The sequence below is a fragment of the Lactuca saligna genome, chromosome 1 (genome assembly GCF_052625555.1).
Source record: "Lactuca saligna cultivar CGN05327 chromosome 1, ASM5262555v1, whole genome shotgun sequence".
In the NCBI taxonomy this organism is placed as follows: Eukaryota; Viridiplantae; Streptophyta; class Magnoliopsida; order Asterales; family Asteraceae; genus Lactuca; species Lactuca saligna.
The window spans coordinates 32,962,886-32,971,085 of NC_136417.1; positions in this window are offsets into that span (position 1 = coordinate 32,962,886).

Here is an 8,200-nt window from a genome sequence, read left to right on the forward strand (position 1 = left end):
GATCAATACTTGGGGCTAGACCATATTGATTACCATTTCATGGCGACATCTTCACTCATTCTCCTCGTACTGATCCACCAACACATACAAAGTCTTCAGCATGACTGCACTGCCTTTCCAGGCCTTCTGCACATCTGGACCATTCTCATAACCTTCAGCATGTCTGGACCACCCTCCTGGGCCTTCAGCCTATCTGGACCGTTCCCCGAGCCTTTAGCCTGAATGGTATGCCTCCCGACCTTCAGTCTATCTGGAGCGCTCAAAAACGATGTGCGTCGCCCTGAATCATTCTTCCCTAGAGTTTCTCCCATGTAGTCTGTTCTATCCCTCTACGGGTTCTGAACTCCCATTCTGTTCCCGGAATCCTTTCCGTGGCCCAAACCCAGGCCTCACATCGACCAACTACCTCGCCTGAAACCATGGTTGGTTCCCTGACCCACTTGTCTATCCCTTTCTCCAATCATGCCACACTCTCTGCAAACAACACTAATAAATCCAAACAGCTAACCAACCCTGGATGCTTGCTGTTTTCACCAGAGAATTTTCCAATTCTCCCCACTTAGTGTACCGACTACTACGTCCGCTGACAACCGGCATAACTTGGTAAAGTTTCCCATTCTACTCCAGGAACCAAATCCCTCCGGAATGAGCAACCTCCACAGGTCACTCTCCCGACACCTTACATCCCGAACTCTAAGGAAATTCGAATCTCAACTGAACACTTCTTGCAACGTTGTTGCTATTCTAAGCAACGAGATCATATACCTTACCTTTCGTCCAAGAATCCTTCTAAACGCTAACCAAATACAACTCCTAACTACTAAGATCCCCAAACATACTATGAATCAGGTGCAAAAGGCGAACAGATTACAATACCACATAATCAAAAAGATAACAAGACATCAAAATGGAAACATACCCGTAGCTGCATCCGGTTCCGCCCTGACCTCCTCTACTGTAAGCTGGAAAGAGCATCCCTGAGCCCTTGGAGGCTCCGCTCCACCCTGACCCCCACCTCTAATCCTCAAAGTGGCCGGTGCTGGAGCCTGCACTGGTCTTGCAACAAGCTGTGGACAGTTGACCCTCAAGTGTCCAACCTGATGACAATGATAACAGATCCTCATAGCCTGAGCCGGAACCGAATGATGGCAATCACTCGCATAATGACCCTCTTTCCCACACTTTTGACACACACCACCAGACCTAGCGGCTGCTCTGACCTCCAACCCTAGAGTCAACGGTCTTGGACCGTTTCGGCACCGGCTGCGACTGCACCGAGGCCTGCCTCTACTCTCGCACCTACAACTCCAACTCTAACTCCCTCCGCCTGGCGGCCTCCTGCAGCTCTAACAAAGTATCACACTTATGCGTGGACACAAACTGTCTGATGTCCCTCTTGACCATACTCAGATATCAGGACATCTGAGCCTGATCCGAAGTAAACTCCGGGAAAAACATCGCTCTCTCAGTGAATATCTTGGTGATCTCCGTCACCGAATCTGAATCTTGCTTCAGCTCCAGGAACTCTTGATCCAACCTCTCTCTCTTAACCCATGGAACATAACGAGTACTGAACATCTCCCAGAACTGATCCCAAGTAACCGCAGCCCGTTGCGCATCATAATAAGATTCCGTAGTCAACCTCCACCAATCCTTTCCCCCGAGCCTCAAAAGGTTCAGAGAACATCTCACCCTCCGAATCAGTTCAAGGATTTTAGGGCAATTCTTACTGCATGTTCTTGTCTGATAAAGGCTTGGGGGCTCAAGACACCATGCAAACACTTGATGAAGATTATCCAAGCTTTCGAGGTCTAATTTATATTCTAGATAAAGTAGCCTTGTGTGATAATTGTACAATTATGATGGACATAAGACTACAGTCAAGACCACATCAATATTATGAAGAGGAATGTATGGATGTTAAAAAATGTAGGTAGGACCGTGGTTGGTCATTGGTTTGTCCATTTAGCAGGATTGGATTGTTAGGTTACAAGTTTCAGGAGAGATGATGTCAAAAACGGTATTGTACCATGAGTTTATTATTCTAATGGTTGGATGGTGTCACGACATATCGTAAACAAACATATATGCAACTTATGTGGGTTGAAGCCGTCAGGTTTTAGATCATGTGTTACAATAATGTTATGTGTTGAGTTGTCCAAGAACAGAGTGGACAAGGATTAGAATGATTGACCATTATAGACCCTTTTGGGGAAATGGTAACGGTTTGGATTATCATGATAAACCCTTTGAGGGAAGTGATCAGTTCTTGATATGCTAGGGTTTGAGATAGACCTTTCAAGGGAATCAATATGCTAGTTTAGAGTTGTTAGGTGCTATGAATGTATTGCGTTGGTAGATATTAACTAATTGGAAGTTATGTTTGTGCGTTAGAATTTTCCTTTTTAGTTCGGCTAACACTATGGAGTATTGGTATGGAATTTATAAATCATAAGGTTTATGGTAACACCTTTTGAAGATATCTTGGCAAGGTCATATGCCTAGTCCAGAATAAGAATGTAGAGGTGAAAATTGGTTATGGTAATTCTTTTGTGGAGCAGCGACATAGTGACAACTTGTCAAGAAGCCAAGTGAATTTTGAAGCCCTTTTGGGCATGCTCTTCTGATTTGGATAGTTGTTAGTTTGTTTGGTCATAAAGTTTTTGAGTACTCAGTTCTTTGTAAGTTAGTGTATTTCTTTTCAAAAGGGATTTGTTGACGTTTATATTTGGAGGTCCATTGTCAATCGTAGGGTATGATTTCTGAGGTCATAGATAAATGGTTTTCCATTCTCATGAAGTTTATCGTATAAGTAAGATTGTGGATGCAATGTGGGGATATTCAGTTTGAGTAATTCGCAGGGATTGAGTAAAGAGTCACCAGTTAAGTAGTGGTTACCACTGGTTATGGAATTCCATTTAGTCGGGTTTGAATGATAGTATTTTCTAGGTCACGGGTGGTCTCAGAACACCTTTGGTTTCGTCTATCCAATGGATAGTTTTGAGATATACATAAGGGTAGATTTTAGGGTTTAACTATGAAATATAGTTAGGGCCGATTTCAAGGAAAATATTTAATTCAAGTGGAGGAGAATTTTAACACACTATTTCAGAATGTATTTTATTTCAGAACATCTGAATTCAATCGAAGAATGTGTGATCAGTTGATATGTGGTTCTAGATAATAGCCTCTCGGAGGACAATTCTAGACACAATGGTTAGAAATATGCTAGCATATGTTATGTGGTAGGATGTAAAGTAATATGTGATTTATTGCTTGATGTTATCTGCAACATGTGTATTGCATATGATTTGTATAGTGGGTAGGTGTTGTGATTACTCACAATGTCCTAGGCTTATAGTTGCTACTTTATGAGTTTAGTTGTAGGTCCTTTAGGTTCGAAGGATATGGATCTAGCAAGATTGTGATATATGGACACTCTTTGAGGGGCATGAAAAATAGTTTATCCATTTTAGGTTACGTTATGGTTTAAAAAAAGGCTTAGCTTCCACGTTTTACTATGCTTATATGATGTTACGTGATACAATGATTTTATGAGTTATTAATGATTATGAACAAAACCTTTTAGAAAAACCTACACTCTCATTTTAAAAATTTTATGGTTGATTTTTTGGATGTTACATGTTTCCCCTGAATTTAGCGATTTCATAGAAAATTTTTTGTTTATTTTTAATATTCTTTTTTATGAAATCAGATGTATTTTAAAGGCGAGATTCCCAATCCAAAAACAAATGTTTCCTTTTCCTTTTTCAATGCAAAGAGACCTAGTCATTACCTGTTTTGCAGTCCATAATTTCATAATGAAATTCAATATTTATGATGAATTATTTATGGCGTCCATAGAGAATACTGGTCAAGGGCAAGGGGGGAGAGTGATGGACAAAACATAAACAGTATGAAATGGGGTTCATAAGGCAACGAATACATTGTTAATTTGTTTAACCAGATCGCAAATCAATTATTTTCAGATACTTCAAATTAAATTTATAGGATTTTATTTGGATTTCAGTATGACTTTGTATATTAAAAGTATATATGTTTTATTTGGATTTGTGTTTAATTTTGATTTATGCTCAATTTGGATTTTATATGGTGTTTTGATAGGTGCATAATTAGCCATATGTTTAGTATAGTTTTTTATTCATTTGTAGCTAATTATGTGCATAATGTGTACAAAAGGTACTTAATAATATCTAAATTGTGTTTTCAGGCTCAGAAGCAAAAAGGAATAAGGAGAGGCAATTAGAGACCAAAGAATGAAGAAAAGGGAAGACATCCACATCTACTCGGCGAGTCCACGGAGCTACTCGGCGAGTTCCCGATAATGTTTCCGAAGAAAAGTCAAGAATCCTTACCGTACACGAATTTTACACATCTACTCAGCGAGTTGAGGACCTACTCGCTGAGTTGCCCCTGTTTTGTGATAAGTATAAATATTAGATCTTATTCCAAATTGGAGACTTTTTCTAGCTTTTTGGAGATACACCTGCGATTGAAGAACCCTTTGGAGACCTGAAGAACCCTAACCTTTGATCTTTTGAAGACTCAAGGCGAATTAGGTTATATTTTCCACTTAATCTTAGGATTTGATCATATCTAGCTTAGCTAAATTCGTTTTTGAGCTTGTTTCCACTGTAATCATGAGCTAAATTCGTATTGTTTCTGTTTAGGAAAAACCAAGTTACTCCTATGGTTTAATTATTACTTTTATTGATTGTTTATTGGTGATTTTATTAAATTAAGTTTGTTAAAGAACCTTATGCATTAACCATAACTATTTTCTATTAATTGGAAGACAATTAAGCTGCATGAACATCTCTTAGTTGTTAACCTCATATGTTTATGTGAACACGTCGTCATATGTCTAGGAATAATGAACATGAAACTAGGATTAATTAGAGAATGGGTAAATTAATGTGTGAGCTTGTTTGAGAAACCAACAAACAAGAGGTTAATTGAATCACCAACTTGATTAACCTATTACAACTCTTATTTAATCCAAATAATTAAACTAGGGAATTAATTAGTTTAAACAATTGGCCACTGCTTGAATTGATTAATTGTATAAGGGTTAGTAATAGTGAACATGAATCTAACCACCATAGTTTGTAACCAATAACAATTAATTTATCATTCTATTATACAAATAACCATAGGAGTGAATTGGTTGGACCTAAACAAAAACTCTATATCAAATTTGGTGATTTTTATACTTGTTTTAGTTGTTTAGTTGTTTAGTTAATCACTTGTTAGGTGGTGTGTTTAAGTTTCTAGGCTTATAAAACTAGAGAAAAACCTTTACTTTTATTACTTGTTTAGTTAAAATTAGTTATTAGTTTAATTTCCGTTCCCTGAGTTCGACACTCTACTTATCCAACTATACCACTAAAAGATAGGTTCACTGCCTTTGTGTGCTAAATTTATAATTTAAAAGTAGGAATAAAACCAGTGCATTTTACTCACATTAAGTTTTTGGCGACGTTGCCGGGGAACGGTTCAAAAATTAAGTCTAATTCCTAATTTTATCGATCCTTTGTGTGAGTTTTTCTTGCACAAAGTTAATTTTTTTGTAATTAAGTAAGTAGGTTAAGTTTTTGAATTTATTAGTTTCTTTTAGAAGTTTTTCTTTAGTTTTAATTTTTTTCTTTGTGACAGGCTACTCGCCGAGTGCACTCGCACCTACTCGGCGAGGACCCTGCTATTTGGTAGTTACTTTTCATTTAATTCAGTTTCATTTTTTTTTTCTTTTTATGTGTTTTTCTATTTTTATTGAAGGATTTTCATGAACAGAGGATCCAACACTCCGATGGTACCCCCTTTTGAACACCCAGAATCCGCGTTGAGAAAGAACAGAGGCAAAGACGTGGAAAGCTCGAATACACCTAAGAAGTCGCCTTTGTCTAACTTGAAGACTGTTTTTGGGAAGAAGAAGAGCAGCAAATCATGAGCATCCAGCGCCTCTTTAGCATGCAAAGACCCGATCAAAGAAGACACCGAGTACGAAACCGAGGAAGAAGAACAACCTACATACGAGCACGACTTCGATTCCGGCAACGATTTAGCTATTACCATGGCTAACATCGATGAAATCCCCATGGGGGAATGGAAGAAGAGGATACGTGATGACACTGGCCTGGGACTTGTGCAACCTGCAATTCCCGCAACTGCTACTTTTGAGCTTAAGGGTCGCATCCTTGCTCAACTTAAGGAGATCACCTTCACCGGCAAAGACCACGAAGATGCTTACAAACACTTGGATGAAGTTAATGATGTAGCTGACTATTTCAATGTTCCAGATGTGCCTTGCGAAACTCAGCTACTTCGCATGCTTCCGGTTACATTGAAGGGTGCTGCAAAGGATTGGCTCAAGTCATTGCCCCCCGGATCCATCACTAGATGGGCTCAGATGAAAGAAGAGTTCATTGATCAATTCTGCCCACCATCCAAGATATCTAAGCTAAAGAAAGTCATAGCTAACTTTGAACAACAAGCTGTAGAGTCACTATATGAAGCTTGGGAGAGGTTGATGTGTGTAAAACTCACTTAGTTTTAAACCTACTTTAATTATCAAATAACACACAAAAGGCAGTGAACCTATCAATTGTGGTATAGCTAAATAAGCAGGGTATCGAACACAGGGAACGGAAAATTAAATTAAAAACTAATTCTATCTAAGTTAATTAAGAAATAGGGGTTTTTCTCTAGTTTTACAATACTAGAAACTTACTACCTATAACTAATTTAAGACTAGAAAATAACGACTTAAGTAGATTCAATAATTGGAAAGGAACTTCTGTTTAGTTCAACTCGGTTAACTCTATGGTTGATTTCAAGGTAATAGTGCAATGGATTAATTCTTTCGTTGGTTACTGATTCAAGTGATTAGGTTCATGTTCACTATCCTAATCCTTAGCAAATAAACTAACTCAAACAGTGGCCAATTGTTTAATTTAATTATATTTACTAGATTAATTATTCGGGTTAAGTTAGACTTGCAATAACTAATTAATTTATTATTCTTAATTAACCTCTTGTTTGATGGTCATCTTACAAGCTTGCACATGAATTTACTCAATTTTCTTATTAATTCTAGTTTCATATTCATTAATCCTAGACATATAGTATAGTGGTCACATATCATATGAGGTTGATAATCAATAGATGTTCATGCTAATCAATTATCTTCCTATTAACAGAAAATTAATCATTATTCACACACAAGGTTCTTTAGCAAGCTAAAATAACAAAAATTCACCAACTTGGAATTAATCCTACCAATCAATCAAACCATATTGTCAACTTTGTATCCCCAAACAGAAGTCTAAAGGTTTTAGTTCATAATTAAAGTAAATACAACAAACAAACAAAGTCAAGTTGCTTAATCATATTGATAAAACAAAAGAATAAGTAGAATGATGAAATTGTGCCTTAATTACTTCCGGAATTGAATTCTAGCTTTTTTTGTCGACTTCTAGGGTTCTTCTGGCTTCTTAATCGCAGCAAAACACTTCTGAATCGTCCCAGAACTCTCTCTAATCGATCTGTGGAGTTATCTTTAAATAAGCGAACCGACTCGTCGAGTCAAGTGGTGACTCATCGAGTCCCTCTCACATTCCCTGTATTGCGATAACTATCTGGAATTCCGAGTCATTATCTTTTTGATTCCTCGACCGGACTCGTCGAGTAGGCTATCTGACTTGACGAGTAGGTGCCTTTTTTAGTGTTTTTCTTCTTCATTCCATTCTCGAGCTCTTAACCGCTTCTCCCGCTTCCTTTTGCTTCCGAGCTTCATCTTTGGACTGAAAAAAATAATTTAACACTTTTAAGTACCTTTTGTCCATAATATGCAATAATTTAGCTAATATATGAATAAAAAACTATACTTAATACACACTAAATATGCACATATCAGAGGTACAAGAGCCTACTAAGGAATTTCCCACATCATGACCTTAATAGTCAACAAGAAGTCTCCATCTTATATGATGGAGTAAATGTTACAACAAGGCAATTACTTGACTCGCAAGGTCCACTCACGAAGAAGGCACCTCCGGTGATAAAGCAACTAATTGAAGAATTCTCTAAGCTTTCTAGAGAATACCATAATCCAAGAAATGATGTGACAAGGGGGGTGCCTATGCAGCTTCAGAAGATTTGTCAGCAGTCATGGCCATGTTGA